General features: G+C 34.4%; 1 protein-coding gene across 9 annotated transcripts in view; it reads left to right on the top strand.

Annotated features, from left to right (window-relative positions):
* CHL1 (cell adhesion molecule L1 like) overlaps positions 1 to 24,124 on the top strand; it is a 266,500-nt gene that overhangs the window by 39,438 nt on the left and 202,938 nt on the right. For 8 of the 9 annotated variants that reach the window (XM_074198705.1, XM_074198697.1, XM_074198701.1 and 5 more), the window contains exon 2: positions 16,367 to 16,447. The exons of the other annotated variant lie outside the window; for it this stretch is intronic. The gene's annotated coding sequence lies outside the window, so the exon portion shown is untranslated. The remainder of the gene's footprint in view (positions 1 to 16,366; positions 16,448 to 24,124) is intronic. 9 annotated transcript variants of the gene reach the window in all.

Here is a 24,124-nt window from a genome sequence, read left to right as displayed (position 1 = left end):
TAATTACCTAGCTGGGTGGCCTTGGGCAAGCCACTTAACCCTGTTTGCCTTGCAAAAAGCTAAAAAAATGCATTTGCAAAGGGATTATTAGCAGTTTGCTGACGTATTTTACCCAGTTATAGTTTTGTGACCTTTTATAGAGAATTGTTTTGAGTTGAAAACTTCCATGATTTATTGGAGCTTCAGAAAACATAAATGTCTTTTTTTTTCCTGCAGAAACAAAAATGTCCACAAAAAGGAATGTGGCTGTGTGTGTGTGTGTGTGTGTGTGTGTGTGTGTGTGTGTATGTGTGTGTGTGTGTATGTGTGTGTGTGTTTGTGTACTGAAAAAGCGTCATGTTGAAGGCTTTATAAAACAAAACAAGGAGGCTGCCTATTGTCAAAGTATTTCTCTTCTGAAGAAGAAGGTGCAACTTTTGTCAAAAGGTGAAATTCATAGGGTATATCCTACCTCACCCACCTAAATGCTGAGGATGAACAATTCTAACAGCAGATGTTTTAGGAGAATTCATGCTTATTTAATATTAACTTTTCATGTGAAAAGGAGTATAATATGTAGTAGGTGGTGAAGGGAAACCAAGACACTTACTATATTATATTCCTTTATTTCTTTACCTGTGAAATAACATCTTTAAGCATTATCTGGGCTGAGCATTTTTAGACCTTTTTGAGTTTCTTTTTTTCCTGATGTCTTAATTGCCTCTCTGGAAAAAAGCTCATTATGAAACAGAAATACCAACTGATAAATTAGTTCCTGGAAGGTTTGTGTCTAGTATAACACTGTGCATGTGGACACATAATAAACACTACTATTTAATATCCACAGTAAAACTGGTAATGCTCATGGTCAGCAACCACAGCCTTTTGTCATTCTCTAAGATGCCTTTTGCCTGCAATTTGGGCTTTCTATGCTGAGGATGAATGACTTTGAGAATCTTAGGGTTGCATTTTATATAATGGGGGGAGAATGTTCAACTCTATTGTGCCATGATCCTTTGGGCATGATTCTGGAGGAAAAAATTCAGAGTTATGAATCCATTTTAAGAATAATTTAAATGCATAAGAGAAAATGTATACGATTACAAAGAGAAGTAATTATCTATGAATGTAGATGTTAGTTGAAGATAAAGGGAAGAGGGGCATGGGGAAAATAGACCAAAGGGAGTCTCAATTAGTTTATGATTAGAAATGGTTGAAGGAAAGGAAATAATGGCTAAGTGGCACAGAAAATTAAAATATGAGATTATCACCCAGTAGATATTTTCTCAATTGTCTGTCTTTATTTCTTGCTCAATTATTTTCTTCTTCTTGACCTTTGTATTTTTATTAATATCTCCTCTCTTTTATTCCCCTGCTTCCAAATGGCTATTCTCACTCTCTCACCAACACATACATTTCCCTTTTCTATTTTCCCTTTTTTAAAAAATAATCTTGTTGCAGCCTCTGAACACTCATGTACTTGCATCAGTAGTGGAAGCAAAATAAATGAGAAGAGCTAATCCATGTCAGAGAGGATGCTAGCTTATTCTTACATTCAGCAGACCTTGGCAAGGCTGTTTTATGAGGGAATGAACTAATTCACATAGAGTCTCTCTCTCTGACTCTGTTTCTGTCTTTGTCTTTCTGTCTTTTTGTCTCTGTTTTTCTTTCTCCCTCCCTCCTGACTCTGTCTCTCTGTCACTGTCTCTTTCTCTCTGACCCCTCTACTCCTCCTCTTTTTGATTCTGTCTCTATCTCTCTGTCTCTTCCCCCTCCCTTCTATCCATGGTGGAGATTTATTACATATAATCTTCCTCAGGCATCTTTCCCTTTCTAAAATTTAATGCATCTAATTTCTATCTGATTTTCTGAATATGTATGTATAGGCATTGATGATATAAGAAATGAATTTGAAGGGACAGCCTGGAAAGATTTGATCTATAATATAATAACCCTGTAGACAGGAATAAAGCACTGAGGCTCAGATAATAAGATTATTCCTCCATTAATGACATTATTAGACTGGATATGTAGTCCTTAGACCTGAACTGTTTTGCTCTTGGTAAAAATTTTGTTCCTGTTAGTCATATGCAAAGAAGGTACACCAATTCTATTAGAAGAATTGCTGAGGTTGTTTTTAAGATGATATACATTTATGAATAGACTCTGCTAATTTTTGTATCATCTCTGTATATTTCTTTACAATCATATTATCTACAATTATGAAAATATCACTTTTCTTATTTTCTTATATGCACAGGGATGTACATGTATTACAGAGTCAGGATATATTCCTGAAATCATGTAATTTCTTTAAATGTTTCATTATCCAATATGAAGTCACTGGAATACATGCTACCTACACTCTGCAGTCATGCTCTTAAATGGGACAAAGAGGCCATTTTTTGTGTAAAATTCTGAAATTATTTTCATACACATATTTATATGGATATCTCAAAAGTCTTAAGATAGTTTTAAGCTCTAATAATTTAGGACAGTTTTAAATTCTTAAAACTTAACATTTTCATCCGGTCTCAGACACTTAATAATTACCTAGCTGTGTGGCCTTGGGCAAGCCACTTAACCCCATTTGCCTTGCAAAAAAAACCAAACTTAAAGTTTTCCTAAGACTTTTGGGACACCCTGTATTTATATTCATATATACATTTACTTTTCTATGTTATCTATCTATCTATCTAATCTATCAATCCACTGGCTGTCTGCCTCTTTTTAATCTCTTAATTTCCTTAAACCCATCCTCATAAGATCATTTTATTCTTGAGATGGGCAATGCCTGCCTTAGGGTTCATTACTGGTATGATGATACACTTGAGCATATGGGTATCACATATGGAAAGTAATGTCAGCTACATTGAATAAAAATGTTTATAAAGAAGAAAAATATCCATGTTGAGCTATTCTCTGGGGATCTAATTAAAGTGCTACTTCCTTAATACATTGCACTGCATAATAGTGATCAGCAACCCTGCAGTGTGCTTTCCTGATAGGTTAGTTTACACAGGATTAATTGTCTAATTTTGCAAGCAACCAGTGCAGTGAACATTGATTTTTGCATTAGCCCCATGTTCTGCTTTCTGGGAATTCTGGTTCCTGTTTTAAGGTAGTAGTATATTTCTGCTTTATTAATTACAATTTCTACTCTACATGCTCTATGTTTGATACAATTTATTAAACTCTTCCATAATCTTTTGTTTTCTTTTCCTGATTGTTATGTCCCTTGGAAACTTCATTAATTTAGAGCACTGATGTGTAAAGGAAGACAAGAGCAAATGTAATTTACAAAATGTACTATGAATAGTCACAACTATACACGACTATTCACTGGAAAACATGAAGGTTTTTTCTAGACTAAATGAGAACTTTTGTTTTGTCTTCAGCTCTTCTATTTACATTAAATTAATAATTAAAATAGGAATACAGTACATTATCTTTCAAAAATTAGAAAAATCCATAAAAAAATCCTACAATTCCAATGATTCAAACTGAGTAGATTTAAGTTTGAGAAATGTGAACACCCTAACCTACCTTAAATCTGAACTTTGATGTGCAGGGGTTAAGATATTTTAGTTAAATTATACAGATAATTGCTAGAGTTCTCTATATTATTTGATGTGAGAAGATATAACTCTAAAGCAGATTTTTTTTAATCTCAAAGTTTCTTTTGGGATCACATTATAATAATTATAGATATAGCCCAGGGATATACTTGACCACTCAGTCTCCAATGTTTTAATTAATGAAAAGAAAACAAACAAAAAATATACATATGAAAAAATTAGTTCCATAATATATGGATTTTGGATCGACTTTGTAACTTCAGAACCTAGCATAGGACCTTGCACAGTTATTATTTAATAAATGCTTGGGGGATTGTAGTAAATATTATATTAGATTTAATTGATACGGTTCCCTCTGTCTTTCAATTAGACTATAAGCCCACTGAGGGAGATGATCATCTTTTCTTACTTTTGTGGATAAAGAACAGACTGTAAAAAGGAATAGAGCTGGATCCAGGAATATCATTAGTTTGGGAAATTTCTCCCATAGCAGAATGGTACCTCCTCTAAGTGGGAAGCCTTAGTTTCCTAGAACACTGAGTTTAAAGGAATTACCTACATTCACATAACTATTATGTGTCAAAGGCTTTTTGATTTTTTTCCTGGTTTGACTCATTTCTAGTGAATACTTTATTCATTACACTTTATTGTCTGTCTAGCTGTAATGTAAGAGTTGTAATCCTCCTACCAATTAAAGACAGAAAAATTAGATGCTTCCTAACTGACTAGTATGGCTTCTAAAACTCAGACAATTCAGTATTCATTACAAAAAGTTATCAAACTAGCCACCATACATAAAGCAGAACTGAAAGAAAGGTGGGCATGATATTATCCCTGCATTCAACAAACTTATAATTTGATGTGGAAGGTGTGTAATAAACACACATATGATTTTGACGCAAAAATAGACAATCACAAAAAAATGAGAAGTCCATTCAAAGTGTGATAAGAATTTTAAAGATTTGACATTCAACTACAAGATACTCCTATTTCCAATCAAAGGCACTGGGTTTCCAATCAAAACACTGAAGACTGAGCAATTCTGATAGATAATAAAGACATTGGTACTTATTCTTGAATATTCTCTGAGTGAAACAGAAAAGTCACAGCAAATTTAATTAATATTAATCTTTTATATGTTTTACAACAAATGAAATGGGGTGAATTCCAAGTGAAGATGACTATCTTATCTAAAATATCTAAACACACATATGGGCATCAGAGAACTTGGGTTCAAATTTTGCCCCTGATAGTGTGATTTTGGGTAAGTCACCTAACCAGCTACAACAACATACCTGATATAATGTTGTCCAATACTCCATTCCTTGACTCCATGCTAGTTACACTGACAGTAACTCCATGACAAGAAATTCTTCCTCCTCACCTCAGACTCCCCATTTCTTTAACTACACTCAAGACACAAATTCCACTTTCTCATAGAGAATTTCTAGTACAAATTATTCTTTACTGTTCCCCTTCCCCTTTCCTCTGACATGGTCTCTAATTAATATGATATACATCTTATATGTCTCTAGGTGCTTGCATCTATTCTGATTCTTTTTAGTAGTGTAGTATTATCTTCTTGAACAAAGAGACCATGCTTTTCACTTTCTTTGTAATTCTCCACTGTTTGTAAAATTTAATTGTTCTCTTCTGGTGAAAGGAATAATAAGGCTATGGAGGCTGGATCCAAGGCCTAATGGCTTTATCAATCCTCCCTTTCACTTTGGATTTATAAAAAAAAAAAATGTCTCCAAACAGATAAGGAACTGAGAAGTTCCTATCTCATCTTCAATCTTCTCATTTGCAGAAAGAGATTCTTAGGTTAAATGGTCTTTGATTTACTTTTGAGTTCTACCTCCGTGATTCTTTGGATTCCTATTGTGTGATTTTTTTTTTACTCTTTTCTGGTAGCTATTCCATTTTTATTGTTTTAAATATATGTGTACCTATCATCTTTAGAACTGTCATTAGTAAATTTCGCACTCAAAACTATAATAAAAAGTTGTCCATGCCTCTTGTAATGGCTTGGCATGATATACTTGGGATAGTCAATTCATATTTTCTTAGCAGGGGATCATGTCTGGAATGGAGGATGGATGAGAGTTTAAGCATGGGAATGGCAGCTAAATTTGACAGAAAACCTGTGTCTGACTAGTATCCTTAGACCAATTGCTAAATTTTCTGGTGCACAATTTGTTCTTTAAAATTATAGTTATATAAGATCATTTTTTAAGTTTCTTTTCAGTTCAGATATTGCTATGATCCTATGTCCCACTTTCCCTATTGCCATTCCTGAATATCAGCAAAGGGAAAGAAGTATGATTTTGGCCTATGATCGATGGTTATTGAGAACTCATTGAATCCAGTCTTGAGAGGAGTAAATAGGAGAGAAGGACCCAGAAAGTGGGTGGGCAGATTGCATTCCTGCTCTCACCTACTTTTGTGACAAAAGAGGGACACAGAGGTACAAAGTTAAATCTGTAGAAAAATATGGTAGAGAGAAGCAGGTGGAAGGAAAAGGTCATTTAATGTCCCTTTTCCCTCATCAGCTTACTCAAGTAGCCAATTAGCACCTAATTAGCGAGAATAATCTTTAAAATTGGAAGCCAAGAGCTTTCAGATCCCCTCTTATAGGACCCAGATCTAAGTTAAAACCAAACAAAACACTTCTATACTAGCTGCCACCTCTGGTTTTCTCTCTCACACTCTCAGTTCCTTAATCTGTTTAGAAATATGTTTTCTTCTATAAATACAAAGTGAAATGGAGGATTCATAAAACCATTAGTCCTTAGATCCAGCCTACCCTAGACTTATTATTCCCTTCAACAGAAGATGTCGAGTAAATTGTATGAAAATGTGTAGATAATTGTCTGAAATCCTCATTTTGCTTTATATTGCAGACTTTTCTCTGTTATGTTGTCAAATGACAAATAGGGGATTTTGTACATGACCTTCTCCTTCCTCTATTTCCTACCCTCAATTTAGAAACTTGTTATGTAGTATTCACAAAACACATAGAAAAATCACTTAGGGGATGGCTAGGTGGAGTAAGGGGTAGCTAGGTGGTGCAGTGGATGGAGCACCATCTCTGGAGTCAGGATGACCTAAGTTCAATTCTGGCCTCAGACACTTAATAATTACCTAGCTGTGTGGCCTTGGGCAAGCCACTTAATACCATTTGCCTTGCAAAAACCTAAAAAAAAGAAAATCACTTAGATTGCTACAAAGAAAAATCTACATATATAATACATTAGAGGATTTTCCCAGTATATGTGGAGGTGGGAGACTTTAGCTCTCATGTTTTCATTTTATTTTTTGCCCATGGAAAGAGAAGAAGTGAAATAGACATTGGTGTCTGTGCTTGTTTGTGTTTAGGATTTCATACTATTTAACAGTCTTAATATTAGTATTTATTTGGCTTTACTAAAATGTTCACTTTCACTAGTTTAACTTATGAATATTACTTTGGGATTTGTGTGCTGAGTTGGCATCAAGTTAATTATATGGTACAAAAAAATGCTTTTTTTCTTGGTCTCTGTCTCCCTAAAGATATCTAGCTGTCAGATGATGATGTGACCCTTGACTTCAAAGTCAGTTTGCTCAGTCTAGTCTAGGGCATCTATTGAGATTTTTTTTTAAATGAAAATTTTACAGAGCAATAGAACTGATTCTGTGGCAACTGTAGCCAGAAAGTCTCTTTGTCCTCCTCTGCTTCTGATTGATGTACTGATATTTATGATAATATGAGCTACTAGAATGATTTAATTTGGCCCTTTGAATCATAGAATCAAAGATGCAGACCACCTTGCCTGCAAAAGGTCACCTAAACCCAGGCTGGGTAGTTTTAGCAAGCCTCTCCAGGAATATCTTTTAAAATATTTGCTTCTTCAGGATGTTTTGGATTGCAATGCACTAAGGAAATTTTAGAGGCTTGTCATTCAGTTTATTTTGCTTGTACCTAGAAGGAAAAATGAACAAGAAGTTGAATTTCCTATAATTAAAGACATTTCATTTCCATGAATAGTTGAAGAGCACATTATTCTCATGCAACCTTGCCACATTTCTCTATGTCATTGACCCTCTATATTTAACTGTCATTGCCCAAGTGTGGAAGAAGTTATGGGTTTTTTTCTAGAATAATTTATGCATGACATGCTGATTAACTGGCTTGTTCAAAGGGACTCGTGAAAATGCTGTGTGCTTCTTCAAGTCATACATTTTCTGAAAGGTCTATTTTATTTTTTTGATCAGGTCTTCTTAATATTTTTGTATGTTTTGGTCCTCTTTGTCCCTGGTGATTCCTAGGAACTACTCAGAATAAACTTTGTAAATATTGCAAAGAGATGTTCAATTCCAGTTATATGTCAGTGAAAATAAGATGGGATAGTTCCCATTCATTTCACCGACTCATTGAAGTCTCACTGGATTTCTAGAACTCACATTAGAACCCTTGTACAAGTACTTATGAAATATATGCGCAACAAAGGCAGGGGGAGGAGACACAGAACAAGAAAAGGGAAGATGAGAGACAGAGAGACAGACAGACAGACAGACAGAGACAGAGAGACAGCAGAGAGGAGAGGAAAGACAAACAGAAGATGAGGAGGAGGAGGAGGAGGGTGAGGAGAGAAGGGAGAGAGAGAGAGAGAGAGAGAGAGAGAGAGAGAGAGAGAGAGAGAGAGAGAGAGAGAGAGAGAGAGAGAGAGAAGGGGGAAAGGGGGAGGCGGAGAGATAGATAGAGAGACAGGTCTAAAACATTAGGAAAGCCTTAGGTCCAGTGTTTTCTACTCATTGATCTGTGGCAAATGTTTTTAATTTACTCAGAAATAATTCAGTCTTAGAAGTAGAAATAAATTTTTAGGTCAGAGAAATAATCTTCTGAAGTTTTGCCTTTCTAAAATTTTTAAATGTTATTATTCTAGCTCCCTGATACAATTTTCTATGTAACAATGAAGCTGCTTTTGTTTTCAAATATTTTTAATTTCTAGAAAGCTTTATGGAATTCCGAACTGTTTATTTATCTCTACAATTCCTGTCTTAGTTTCTCATTTTTAGTTACATATTTAAATATTTGAGAAAGCTAACATGTCCTTCCTAAGTATTTTCTTCTCCAGGTTAAGCACCTTCAATTCTTTCAAGTTTTTTTTTTTACTTCAGAAACCTGGCTATTTTTTTTTTCATCTCAATACAACTGTTTTTGTCAAGATTTCTCAGATGTGGCATCTGAAACAAAGCATAATGTCATAGATATATTTTCATCAGTATAAATTCTCCTTGGAATACGCCTCTGCCAAAACTGAATTTTTCCAAAAGGCAGTAAAATCTTTTGTTTGACCACCATATAATAATATATCATCTTGATTCATGCTGAGCTGTATTTTTAAAACCAATACACCTTTATATTTACCACAGACTATGCATTCATGTTATACTTCTCTGGATCAGCAAGCATTTTATAAGCAGCTACAATGCATCAAGCACTGTAATAAGCACTGAGAATACAATGAAAGACAAAAGGCAGTTCCTGCTTTCAATGTGTTCACATTGTCATGGGGGAGACATCATATAAACAGTTACATTCATTCAAAATATATGCAGCTTTATTTTTTTTTCAGGTTTTTTAGCAAGGCAAACGGGGTGAAGTGGCTTGCCCAAGGCCACACAGCTAGGTAATTATTAAGTGTCTGAGACCGGATTTGAACCCAGATACTCCTGACTCCAGGGCAGGTGCTTTATCCACTATGCCACCTAGCCACCCCTTTTTGCAGCTTTAGTTGGAAAAAATATCAGAGTGAAGGTAATAAGACTGAGGCCTAGGAAAGTTTCTTACAGAAGGAATAATACAATTATTTATATATTTATCTAATAAAGTTTTGGGGAAGTATGGTTATTTTATCAGCTATAAATTCACCTAACTTTCTTACCATAGTAAGAAAACGTCTTCCATAATGACTGTTCCATATGAAATAGTGTAATCTTGAATATCAAGCCTATTTGACAAGACCAGCAAATGGAGCTGGACATTTTTTTTCAAATCTGTACTCTCAAAAAGAAAAGGAAAAAAATATGCTAGATGTAACACTAGAGTTGAATCCATAAGGGATGAAAGGAAAAAAAAAACAGTTTGATAAAGTACCTTTGTCAATTAACACTAGAAAATATTAATGCTTTAGGTGCTCATTCAGCACCTCTACCACCCTCCAAGCTCTGTTAAAACCCAAATCCTAACCCATCAAGTTGTAGCCAAGGCCCCCAAATTTTTTCTGTTACATTCAAAACCTGCCTCATTCCACTGCAACAAGTACTAGTCACTAGAGTCTGATAAGTCACATAAAATGGACGGAGGAACTGGTGCAGGAGGGGCTTCATTCTATTATAGGAGGTTCCCACATTAGGACACCTCAAGACTTCAAGGCCTCTGCCCAAAACACAAACTGTACCTTTCTTTTAACCTACATGAAGAGGATACTAATTAGTAATAATAAAAATAATAAATGAGCGGTATAGGAGTATGACGGTGCAAATGAGGAGTCATTTGCAAAACGATATAGCATTCAAGAAGAGATTGGAATTTCTTTGGGAAAGAAATGTGGACAAAGAAAATGACAGAATTGAGGACATTTGAGATATAGATTGAAGTTTGGATAGGACTTATACTATCAGAGCTTGGGAAGTGAAGATGGTTTCCTTTTGGGAGGTAATATGAAAAAAAGCCAGTTGACATGAAATTGGAGATGTGTTTAGAAACTAATAAGCAAATTATTTGGATTAAGGCAATGGTTCCATGTAAGAGATTCGTGAAAAGTAGATTGGGACTGGTGAAAAGTGGATTGGGGGCCAATTAGAAATACAAATAAAACATACATGTTATGCATTCATTTAGAACATGGACAATGAGGTGAATTTTTTTAAGGGTTTTGCAGGGCAAATAGGGTTAAGTGGCTTGCCCAAGGCCACACAGCTAGGTAATTATTAAGTGTCTGAGACCAGATTTGAACCCAGGTACTGCTGACTCCAGGGCTGGTGCTTTATCCACTGGGCCACCTAGCCGCCCCTGACGTGAATTTTAAATGATAAGCAAAGGGTAATTTTAGCATTTCTTTTTCCTTGTAAATGCATTATAATTAGTAATATTAATAGCTAAAACATGTTTTAAAATACCACCAGATGACTATTTAAAAATTTTTGAACAGAATGAATGTATACATATTTATATTATCAATGTTTAATTAATTTTATTTGAATAGATATATTCATCACTCTAACAGAAGTTTTAAAAAGTGAGTAGTTTAGTAGTTGTGATTTAAAAATGAATGATTCTTATTTGTGTTTTTGCTCTAAATTTTATTCATTATAATTTGGTTGGTGAATCTGGTAGGGAATCCTCCCTTTACTAAGGAATGCAAGGTTATACCAGGAAACCATTCTTTTTTCTTAGGTAGTGTTTTCATTAAGGACACAAAAAACTGTCTCCTGAGAGTTAATCAATGATAAGAAGAGAGAGAGAGAGAGAGAGAGAGAGAGAGAGAGAGAGAGAGAGAGAGAGAGAGAGAGATCCAAGAGTATCAACAAGTTATGATACCTTTATTCTCAATAAAACCATTCTGGTTGCAACCATAATGTGGAGGGTTAACATTTGCATAAGGAAAGAGATCACTCCTTGCCCAGCTCCTTGGATTACTAGCAAAAATCCAGTTCATATGACTAATGTGAATACTTGCTCACCCGATGGTGTATGAAACAGATAGCAGCTCCATACACTCTGGATGTTGCTGTAGGCACAGAGATAAGCACAGGCAGTTAACACAGGATGGGCACGATTGATGCAGAAAGGGAATCACACAAACACAGAATCACAGAGTTGGAAGGGAGATTGAAAAACATCTAGTCCTGATGCCCAAAGAAAGAATCTTATTCATGACATATTGTGCAAATGGTTATTTGGTCATTGCCAGTGAAAAGGAACCTACTACATCATGAGATAATATTTCACTTTTGGATAGCTCTAATTGTTAAGGGCTATATATTTAAGCTAAATAAACCTTTGTGTGAAGTCCAGTCATCTGCTTCAAGGTCTACCTTTGAAAGTCAAACACATCAAGTCCCTCCTATATGACAGAATTTTAATACTTAAAAACATCTCTCTTATTCCTCTTAAGTCTTCTACTGACTAGTCTTCTCTCCATTATTTTAACCCCATCCAGTCATCTTAGTAAGACATGATATTGTTTCCAGGGAAACTGGGGGAGTGAGAGTGGCTATCTCAGCAGGATCTTTCACTAGTAATGGAAAAACAAGTCAGACACGTGGCATATTGACACTAAGATAAAGCTGCTGTGTCTCCTGGAAGAAATGACAACATGAGACACAAGCCCATGTAAGTTTTTTTGAAAAGGGATGTCTCGTTATGTATATAATGGAAGTATTTATTAATCATCATTTAAGGTTACAGTTATGAACTGAAAATCTAGGAAATATGCACTCTCATTAGAAAATTTCTATAGGCTTCGTGTAATTTCCTTGGTTTTTTTTCATTCTTTTTTCAATCCTAGATTTGGAAAGGATTGTTGAAAACTAGTACAACAGCAATTTTACATATGAGGAAAATAAAAACCTTGCGAAGTCCATAGGATCATTGGTTTAGAGCTGTAAGGGATTTTTTTAAACCATCTAATTCTGTCCTTATAGTTTTACTGACAAGGCAACAGAGGAGAACTAAGGCTAAGTGATTAGCCCAAAGTCACACTGGTAATAAGTGACGGAACGAAGCTTTGAACCCACATCCTCTGATACTAAGCCTATTGCTCTTTATGCTACATCATGCCAGGTCCCTTTTGCACAATGCTACCTCTCTAATGATCATCATGAACTTGTGAACAACGCAAGGAGATTAATTTTATTTGATGAATAGAGAACTGCTTTTTTGATTTCTACATTTTTGATATCCATAAAGTATAACATCCTAAAAGAACTGTGGCTTAATTACTAAGATCAGATTCAAATGATGAGACTATGTAGGGGAAGGGTATAAGTGATGTGGTTTTAATCATGGTAGATATCAGTCAATCTTGTGTGCATATGGGATGTGTTGGGAGATTCTGAGGGAGAAGAACAACCCTTTGGATCTTTTCTATTCATTTAATCATAACTAAATAATTTAGTGACTCAAAAATTTTACATTACAATAAAGGTACAGTCTGCTTCCTTTCCCTATCTTTATCTTTTGTCTTCTTAAACTTACTGTTGTACCATTGGCTACAAAAGTCTTAATCTCCATATCCCCCATTATCTTATGCTGAACATGTCTACATGGCTGTCCAATGAGTATCTCAAATTGAACATGCAAAATGGAATTCCTTTTCTTTCTCTCTAGCTATCTTTCTCCCAACTTCAAAACTAATGTATCATTTTGAGATCTCTATCATTCATCTAATCACTCGATCCTATAGTAAATCATATCTGATTCTTTCCTCTCATTTCTCCATACTGTATGTTTTCAAATTTTCTCTAATCTTCTATCTCCTCATCATCACTTGGAGGCAACCCTTTCTTTACCTTAACCCAAGCATTACCAAAATTAGACCTTCATCTTTTCTTTTCCCCATTCCTAATTGGCCGTCCTGATTAAATTATCTGCCTAGTATAATCTTTCCTCCAACCAGGTATCTAAATAATCTTCTAAAGGTACAGGCATGATCATATTACTTTCTGACTTGAAAATCTTCATCTCCTCTTGTTTGGGAGAAAATGTACAAATAATTCAACCTAAATATATCAAGTTCTCTTTATTCATCTCCAACTTACCTTTCTAATCTTATTTCATATTATCTTCTTTTATGTCCTCCCCCCCTCACCAACATGACTAATTAGTTATTCCAATCTAACTTTTCCATTTTCTCTTCTAGTCTTTTTCCATATTGTTTCCCGTGCAGATTGTGTAGCTTGTTATTATGTTCATTTCTTACAACACTTAGTTTCTTTACCAGTCAAGTTCAGATACTACTCTCTGCTCCAAACCTTTCATGACCCTTTAAGCTACTAGTGCCCTCTTTTTACTCAATTTATTAATCATTTATTTGTATGCATTGTATTTAATCTCTACAACAAAAATTCTTTGCAAGGATATGATCTTTTTTCTATTATTATCTCTGCATTGTTATTTTATATATTACATACTTAGATGTTTGGTGAATAGAAGACTGAACATAGAATTGCAGACAGAGCACTGGATGGACTTTTAAGGTCATGGAACCCAGTGCTTTCAATTTAAATGTATCTGATCCCCAGAGTGTTTAATGATTTATCTGAAGCTACAGAGTTAGGATTCAAATCCAAGTAAATAATCAAATGAATTAACAACGAATGAAAATTTGTAATTTTTTAAGAGCTGGCATTGTGATATTCTATGGTAAGCTTTGTGACATAGGGACAAAGCAGACATTAATTACCCTTGAATGATTTTATTCTAATGGGAAAAGACAATAAACATAGAATCATAGGTAAGATGGGACATTTGATCAGAAAATGATAGTGATTTTATTCCTAGAAGAGTAGATTGATTTGTCCTAACCAAAAATAATGGAAGAGTTGGATGCTCATTCTTCTAAAAGGGGAGTTTGAAGAGGAAAAGACTAGTAAATTGGCAATAAAGTGATTTATGGCTGATTTAAAGTTGGAACATTCACCTGAGGGAGCTAGCTTAAGGTATAAATTTTGGATATGAAAAAGTTAAAAACCCTTTGTATAGATGGCTACACAATTGGGAACGTCACTGAAGAGACAGGTAGTGAGTAGGCAGTAGTTAGAGGATCCTGTATTTAGACCTGTCCTTGAATGAACATCTTCAGTTAACTTGATACTATCTTAAGATAAAATAAACAATAGAATGCATGTATTATGTGAATCCGCTGGGTAAGGGTCCTACTGAATTCTGTTTGGTACCTTATGTGGGTGATCCACAAACATTTCAGTTTATAACAATTGAAAAAATCCTAATGTCAGTAGTAGGAGCTAATGGGATTGCAATGAAGCCTCTGGAGAAAAGAGGCAAGAAAAGTAACTTTGTTCAGTGTCAGTTGGTCAATTGGAAAGAGATGGGGACTATTCACATTCTTCCTGGGGTGAAATTTTGCTTTTCAGTATATTCGTGTGAGGTTTCCTCCGGAGGCAGAGGGATCTGTTTATACTTCTTGGCAACAGTTTTTGAACAGAAGCCAAACTGAGAGATTGTTAAGGAGTAAACAGCAGGAAAGTAGGTTGCCTGCATATATTAGTCACTCCGCTTCTTTGGGGCCAGAGAAGATATTGTAGCTTCCACAAAGATCCTAATTGGCAATCTCTCTGAAAACACTGAGTTATACATGGCTTGATTATTATGGATATAAGGGAGCAATTGAAGACAACCAGTTGACTAAAGCCTTTGAACCATTTTGCAATTTTGGGGTTTCCTTTTGCTCCCCTAAAAATAAACAAATGTTTTCAACATTACTTTTAGAATTGGCAAAAATCAGAGAGCAGATTTTTCTGCTGACTTTTTTTTTGAGTTGGTAGTGTTCAAATTATAGAAAGCCATCTTACTCATTCAAAGCAAGATCAACATAGTTCTCGTAGTAAGCTTGGCATTAGTAAACAGAGGGCTGGACTCAACATCAGAAAGAACTGGTTTCAAGTCAAGTCTTTGACACACTGGCAGTGTGATCATGGTCAAGTCACTTAACCTTTTCTTGTCCCAGACAGCTGTCCCAGGTCAATTGCCACAAATGGGAAACTCATCTGTCATGAATTAGAGATTGCACACTAGTTGTTTCTTACAATAATGAAATCACAAAGTCTAGATAAAAATTCAGAAGTAATGATTTAGATCAAGGATTCATGTCCTTGATTTTTCTTATATTGTAACCATTTTGTTACAGGTCATTTCCATTTAATCATGTACATTTTATCTTAGGCATTTAAAATATGATACTATGATACTGAAAAGGGTGCCATAGGCTTCACAAAGACTGACAATACAATCTATAAAACAGACACACAGAAACAGTCCATGGAAGACATATACACAAACTATGCATGAAACATATGCAAAAAAGGATTAAGAATTATTTTAGAATAGAAGAGAACAAGTCTTTATAAATTGTCGATTATATGCTAGACATAAGCACTTTGCAAATATTACCTCATTTCATCCTCACAACAGATATGAGAGACTGATGAAGTTTTCGTTATCATTTTATAGTAGAGGAAACTGAGGCAGGCAGTTTATTTTATTTGCCTAGAGTCGGGTAACTAGTTAAGAGAAAGATATCAGATTTGAATTCAGGGTTTCTGAACTCATCAGCACTCTGTCCATGCTTCCACCTCCAATCTATAGGGATGCTACTTCCAGAAAGAAATATTTATTAATTACCTTCTATTGTGTATCTAAGAAATATATATATTTAAGGCCAACACAAATTTATTTAGAAACTTTCATTGAAAAATTGAATTGATTTTTGATTATATTTCATTGTTTTCTGCACCCTATGTCAAAGTTCACAAAGAAATATTTTTGAAAATTCAGGAGAGAGTCACTTCTACTGTATCAGAGGGAAACTGACCCATTACTATTAGGTTACAGTATGTTTACATGTAAATGATCATTATTGTAATAGGTCTATAAGCTGATTTCTTAGAAAGAAAGAGAGAAAAAGAAGAATGAGAAAGTGATTTTTATTCAAGGGGAAAAAGCAAAAAATAGTAATGTTTGATGAGTCTCTCTTAAGATTACATTTTATTTCCAATTTTACAACTTTTTAATCTCTCTCTAGGTGCCATAAACTGCAAACAATGATCCAGATTTAGGCCTACAGAGAAATTTCATACGAAAATAAAAGAAGTTAAATTTACTGGTAAGGACAGTTTCCTTAATTAAATACCCAATGTATTCTTTTTGAATAAGCTTAATTATTATTGCAGTATGTTGAAGATGGGAACAACTTGAGGGCAATAAGAAAATGAAATAAAGCAGATGGTGAAAAGCTGTATGCATATTATAATATGAGGACACAATTTGTTCAGGAAAATTAGAGAATATCTTCTTTTAAGACAGAAAATGATGGGCTCTATTATTCCAAAGATTTATTATAAAGTGTTTCATTTTTGAGGGAGGGGTGTAAACAGATAATACTAATAACAAGGAATGTTGGGAGATGTAATTTTTGCTGGTCTGAATGTTGAAAGGGGGCAAGGAGAAACCTGAGTATTTTGGAGCTTCTCAGAGGTGATGTGTGCTAACTGTGGGAGAATGAAAGTAAAGGGAAATGCTACCACAAAGTGAATCTAATCTTTAGCATTTGGAGCCTTTTCTGGGTCATGAATCCATTTAAGGAACCATCTGATTGAAAACAATTTATGTGCCAGAGAGTACCTGTAATCTACCTTGCCACTAACCAGGAGCTGCTGAGTTTATCCCTTATCAACATCTTTCCCCTCTCTAGTCTCATTGCTTCCCGTCTGACAGGTATTGCTAACCCCTTGAAGTTCCATTATTTTCTTTGAACTTTGTTTATTTGATGAGTGTACTTTTATAATGAATTTTGTCTCTAGATCATCTAAAATGATTTGATATTTCCTTCTGAGAAATTAAAAAAAAATGATTATGGGGTGGGAAGATAGGGATCAAGTCAAACAGGAATAATTAAGACCAATTGCCCCAGACCTGATTAAGAGCTTCTTTCTGGTGAAACTTAAAGTGACTTCATCAGATGATGGAACATTTCAGTTTCCTTGAATGGTGGAATGCAGTAAAAAGAAAATTCTGATAGAAAAAGTGAGCATTGTCCCTAGATTTCTGATATGACATCTTAGATTAGTTTTGTAAATCCTTCCATATAATGCAACTCAAGGTCTAACAGATGAGATGGGCAACAAGTATGCTTTTGAGTTTGCTGTTTTAGTCTAAATCATCATCTTAGTAACTAGTCATTTCTTGTTTTGTTGAACATGATTGGTTTCAATATTTGTGAAGTTATTTTGGGTATTTTTAGAATGATGAAGTAAAATGATTTATCCTAAATTGGAAAAAAAAGAAATAGCAATTTTTCTAGAAAACTGAGGAAAATCATTCAATTTGGAAATGCCAATTGCTAATCTATGTGGTCACATAAATAGTGAAGATTGCGTTATCCATGTTCTCCTGTTTCTTTTCTGAAATTTGAATTGATAATCATGCTTACTTATTACTGATAATTTTTTTTGTTTTAATTTGGAGGGAAAGAGGAGTGTCATGTACTTTCTCTCTTCAAAAAATGAATAAAGAAAAAGAAAAAGAAATGAGTCATTGAAGTTTTTTTTAATGTACAGAAAACAGAAAAAAGTTCAAAGGGAAATACAGACTACCAGGATAACTTTGAAAGTGATATATTTAAAATGCTCAGATTGATGTCATCACTTCCTAAGCACCTAAGTACAAAATAACAGCAAGGAGTTCCAGGTATACTCCACAAGAATTAGCTTTAGAAACAAAAAATGGACAATATGGAGGCAGAAGATCTTTGAGGGGGTCCTCAAAGAAGAAGCTTAATGCATTTCCTTCTGCTACTTCGAAGTCTTTTGTTACCTTTTTAATGAATTGGGAGTGTTAATCATAAATGACCAGGGTACTTAACTACATCTCACCCACATCACAAAACCGGATTTTCCTGTTTATGTGGTTGCCTCACTTTTCACTAATGCTACAATTGGAATAATATAATGTTCTATTAATAATCGAGATTCATGGCATCTTCACCATTAATATGATTATATTGACTAATATTTGTCATTCCTAAAGTGACTTGTTTTCCTCAATTTTCTAAAAAAATAGTTTCTTTTGTTCCAGCTTAGAATGAATGGAGTAATTTTGCCATTCTAAAAATAGCAGTTTTTCATTGTTGTACATGGAAATGTATCTGTAAAACTCTCAAGGAGTAGGAATCCTGTTTTGTTAAATATGCACAAATCACACTATATTTGCCCCTTAAATTTCACTCCGACACTCAGAATTTAATTTGTCTGATGTGTGGCTTCATTTGAACATAAACAATGACATTGGAGTACATGTTGCTACGATGAAAATTCTTATGTATTGTGGAACATGATGAATAATGCCTAAGTCTTTGATTACATTTCAAAACAAGGATGTCTTGATTTCATATTTTCTCCAAGAGTTAACTTTACTTTGACATTTTAGTGCATATTTGATATTAGTCATCATACTTTGTGCAAATGTATCAAATATCAATATATTTACATATATGTTTTCATGTGTGTATTTATATATACATATGTACAAATGCATATATATGTATGTATGGACAAAGAGGTACCTTTTGATCTCATTCTTTCAGCTAAGACATTCACCTTACTTCTTAGAAGGAAAGACACTGACTGCAAAGAACAAAATAAATAAATAAATAAATCTGTCGCAGTGATGGGAAATCACATTGAACATCTCCATTCTACCTACTGATCATGATGAATGAATAACTTCGGGGGATAGGTGCACTGATGGATTGATGGGATGCATCATGAAGTATAACTCTATTTACTGATTATAGTAGGCTTCCAATAACATAGGGCAGGCTACATATACTATAAATCTGGGTGATATTTGGACTACATGGCAAAATACGTGTAGTACTTGCATTTAATTCAGTCCAAACTGTTTGGGTGTTCTGGAAGAGCTCAGCTGGATTCCTCAGATTAATGGTTACCATGGCTAACTTGTAAAGGCTTTGTCAAGATAGAGGATATCTTTGCATAGAATTTTATCAAGTGCAGAGGACAGAAGCCTAGTGTCAGAGAAGGCATTCTTGATTGTAATTAACTTCTAAATAATTTAGAGGAATAACAGATAGATGATAATGAAAGAATATTATATAAAATAAACTCTCACCTTAAGAAATATCAAAAGGAAATCATTATACTAAGGTATTGTATTTAGTAATTGCATCTAGAGTTTCAATATGGGACATTCACAATTTGCTAGAAGATTTCATCAGATGCTAGAATGCTTCATATTAATATTTCATGCTATGCATATTTCATTATTATGACTCTGTTTAGCCCTCTTCTCTACCTATGATTTCTGTATAATATTTCTAGCTCTATGCCCTGGCTCCACAATTAATATTCTTTTTCATATTTGATGTTTTCACTTGTTCAATATTGATGGGCTATCATGTGCCCTTTATTGTTGTTTATCCAGGCTAGGCCTATTGAGAACTCTTGGATTTCCTCACCAACCAATCACTCTATTCCCTTTATCATACTTTTGCCTGTTCTTTGGATTGTCACCAGTTTGCATCAATAATTCAGATAGTAAGGTGCCAAAATCAGAATTTTTCAGTTACATGAAGAGGACCTTGCCTAAAATCAGAAAAATAATTGAGCTCTAGGAGAGTAAAAATATGGTAGGATTATTTAGGGATGCAAAGCTAAACCAACACATTATATAGAGTACATAAATATGCAATAATGATTTGCAATCACTTCTGAGAAGTAACAAGATTGCCTCAAACAATGTGACAAAAACTGTAACTTCTATATGTTTACAATTAGACCATTATTGATGCCTTAAAAATGTTTATTGAATTGAACTTATGAGTAAAATGAAATTAGCAATCATTTATTAAGCATTTATTATTATCAGGCAATGTGTTAAGTGCTCAGTATTCAACAAAAAAGCAAAACACAGTTCCTGCGCTCATCTGCATGTTGGGAGAGAGTATTCTAATAGCTATGCACATAAATGATATTAACAGGGTAAACTGAAGGTAATTTTATGGCTAGAGAAGTACTAACATTAAAGTCCTCTTATAGAAGTTGGGATTTTAACTGAAATTTGTGGGCAACAAAAGAGCTAGAAGGTAGAGAAAAGGAAGATGAACATTCCAATCATATAAATCAATCAATGAAATTTCATGGATCTGAAAATTCAATGCCTTATGGAAGGAAAAGCAAGGAGGATAATGTCCCTGAATCATAGAGAATGTGGAGTGAATAAATTGAAAAAAGATTGGGGGGGGGAATGCCTAGGTCAGGTTATGACTAGGATCTTTAATGAGGTACCAAACAGGAGATTTCATATTTTTTTCCTGTATCTAGTAAGTATTTATGGGAATTTATTAAATGGGGATACGACCTGTGCTTTAGGAAGATCAATTTGGAAACTGAATGGAAGATGAACTAGAGTGGAGAGAGATTTGTAGCAGAATTACTATAAGCAGGTTATTATAATAATCTAGGTTTAGGTAATAAAGACTTGCCCTATGGGTGGTGATAACGTCAGAGTAAAGAAAGGGGCATTTATGAGGTACAAAGGTAGAAATAATGATATTTTGCAACTGATTGAATATAGGAGATAAGAGAAAGAAAGGTTTTTGAGGAAAACCCTGAGCGATTGGGAGGATGGTTGTGTCCTTCATGCTAAAAGGGAAGTTTGAAAAAAATTATAATATATTTGTTCTTCTTCTCCTTCTTGTCTACAAAAGCTTTGTGATCTTTAATTTACTACTAATTTTTGTCATTCTTAAAGAAATTTCTTTCAAAAGACGTTGAGGAGCTTGTGATGGTTTTGGTAAATATGAGGTCACAGAAAAGAGTAAAATAAAGTCATCAAATTGAATTAAACCATCCACAATCATGATTAAGTCATGAATTTATAAAGTTAATATCTTTGGACTTATTTGAGAGTTAAATTAGACCTTCAAAGAACAAATACATCATAAGTGAAGAAGTCCATGACAACCCAGTCATTTAGATCTTTAGAAATAAATCCAGCAAAGGCATTGTCCAAGTAGAACAATACCAAAAAAGAATCATAAAACATCAAATCCAATTTCTATTTCCCCAGAAATTGGCTTTTGGCCCTGGGTAGGTTATTGGAAGAACAGCTAGGTGGTATAGTAGATAGGCCTATGAAATGTCAAATCACTCCAGTGCCTTTGCCAAGAAAATCTTAAATGGGTCATGATAAATGGACACATTTGAAATAACTGAACAACTAACAGATTATTGAAATATATTAGAACACTAAAGAAATATTTTCCACATCTAAATTTATGATACTAGATAAGAATAGAATGTGTCTAGGAGAGGTGAAGGGACTTGAGAACATTTCTTTTGAGGAAATATTAAAGGAATTGAGGATGATTAGACAGGAGAAGGGAAGACAAGACTTTTAGGGATATGTGCTTTAAGAAAGATTGGATTTCTGATCTAGTTAAAAATGATGAAAAAGATGTTTATAGATATTTGTAGACTTCATTTTATCTTTAGAATAGCTGTGAATGGTATATCATAGACTAATCTTTTAACTATTCTAGCTGATCTTTTTTCTTCCTTTTACTCTATAACAGGTAGATAGGGAGTAGAGTTTAGGCAGAAATTCCTTGCATGTGTATTCACACCCTTAGAAATAAAACAGATTAATGAAACATGATATACATAGTACAGATCTAGAAAAACAAAATCACCATATGACTTTCAGTCTAGTAAGGGATCAAGCATTAAATTTCAAAGTAAATCAGAAGCTCATAGACTAATATAGTCCATCATCATGGTACTTTGAAAGCTTTATATATGAACATCAAAGATAAGTTCCTTTATACACTTTCCCAGAAATGAAAGAGGCAAAGGATAGCAAACACATCAAAGCTTGTTGAGAATCTGAACATTAAAATGATTAATGTTTGTGTAACCAGAAAAAAGGAAGAAAATGAAAAGTAAGAAAAACTAATATTGTTGTCATTGTATCACTTTTCAATTATCTCCTACTCTTTGTGTCTCTATTTTGGGTTTTCTTGGTAAAGATACTGGAGTCATTTGCCATCTTCTTCTCTAGTTCATTTTACAGATGGGGAAACTGAGGCAAACAGGGTTAAGTAATTTTCTGAGGTCACATAGATTATAAGTGTCTGAGCTCAGATTTGAACTTAAATCTTCAGTTTAGGTACTCAATCCACAATACTACCTATATTCCCAGAGCTAAACTATGTCTGTCTGTCTGTCTATCATCTATCTATCTATCTATCCATCTTATCTATCTATTTATCATCTATCTATTTATCTATGTCTTGTAGATGTTGCAGCTTATGAATGTGTATAGGCATCCATATGGCAGTGTAGAGTGCTAGACTCAGTCAAAACAAAATGATTTCTAATCTGCTTCTGATTCTTGTATCTAGACATGCCATATAAGCTTTCTTAGCTTTAGTTTTCTCATTTGTGAAATAAGGAGGTTGTGCCAGTTAGTTTCTGAAGCCCTTTCCACATCTAAATCTATGACACTGTAATGTACTCTATAATGCTCCATGGAACAGAATGAAACCCCTTCCTTCCTTCCTTCCTTCCTCCCTCCCTCCCTCCCTCCCTCCCTCCCTCCCTTCCTTCCTTCCTTCCTTCCTTCCTTCCTTCCTTCCTTCCTTCCTTCCTTCCTTCCTTCCTTCCTTCCTCCCTCCCTCCCTCCTTTCCTTCCTCCTTCCCTCCCTTCCTTCCTCCCTTCCTTTATTCCTCCCTCCCTCCCTTCCTTTCCTTTTCTTCTTCTTTCTTTTCCTCCTCCTTGCCCTCCTCTTCCTCTTCCTCCTTCTGCTCTTCCTCTTTTTTCTTTTTTCTCATTCTTCTTCTCTTCCTCCTCCTCCTTTTCTTATATTTGCTCCTATTCCTCTTTTCTCTCTCTTCCTCTCTCCTATTGATTTCCACTCTCTTGAGTACTGAAGTTAAAGACTGTTATTTTATATTTAGATAAAATTTGCCTCCTCAGATGACTTCAAATGACGGTCCTTATTGTGCACCGATTCCATCCTGCTTCTGCCATCTAGATTTTCTTTGTCGTCTGTTCTCTCGTAGGTTCACGTACATATAGATGACAGGTGTATCCAATTACTCCTCTCTCTTCTCAGCATGCACACCTTCCTATTACTGCCTCTGCTCCACAGGCAATCCTACCAAAAGTCGTTTTCATTTAGAGAAAATGTGACATTTCTTTTAGCAGACTCTACCAGTTGATCAGAATCTCCTGAAATCTAATTCCATTTCTCACCTTAATATCATAATGTTTATTACTTTTATTTTTCCAGAACTATCTTAAGTACTTTCTCCCCCTCATATCAATTAAGATATTTTCTACATTGTGGTTGAAATTTCAAGATATAGGGATATTTATATGGGCTTCCATTAACTTTAAATGCATATATTCATATACATAGTTATGCAGATATATATATATATATATATATATATATATATATATATATATATATATATATATATATATATATATAGGGATAGCTATTTCAATACAATTTATTTCCTGTAATAATAACTGACATTTATCTAGTGCTTACTGCATGCCATACATGCGTTGCATGCCTCTTTATAAGTCTTTTCTCGTTTGATCCACACAGCAATCCTGTAGAATAAATGCTTTTATTATCTCCATTTTACAGATATAGCAACTGAAACAAAGAGACATTAAATGGTATTCTCAGCATCCCACAGTTAAAGGTTTGAGGCCAAATTTGAACTCGGGTCTTTTTGACTCCAGT

Source organism: Macrotis lagotis, chromosome 8, assembly GCF_037893015.1.
Source record: "Macrotis lagotis isolate mMagLag1 chromosome 8, bilby.v1.9.chrom.fasta, whole genome shotgun sequence".
NCBI lineage: Eukaryota > Metazoa > Chordata > Mammalia > Peramelemorphia > Peramelidae > Macrotis > Macrotis lagotis.
This window is presented reverse-complemented; position numbering and strand designations above follow the sequence as displayed.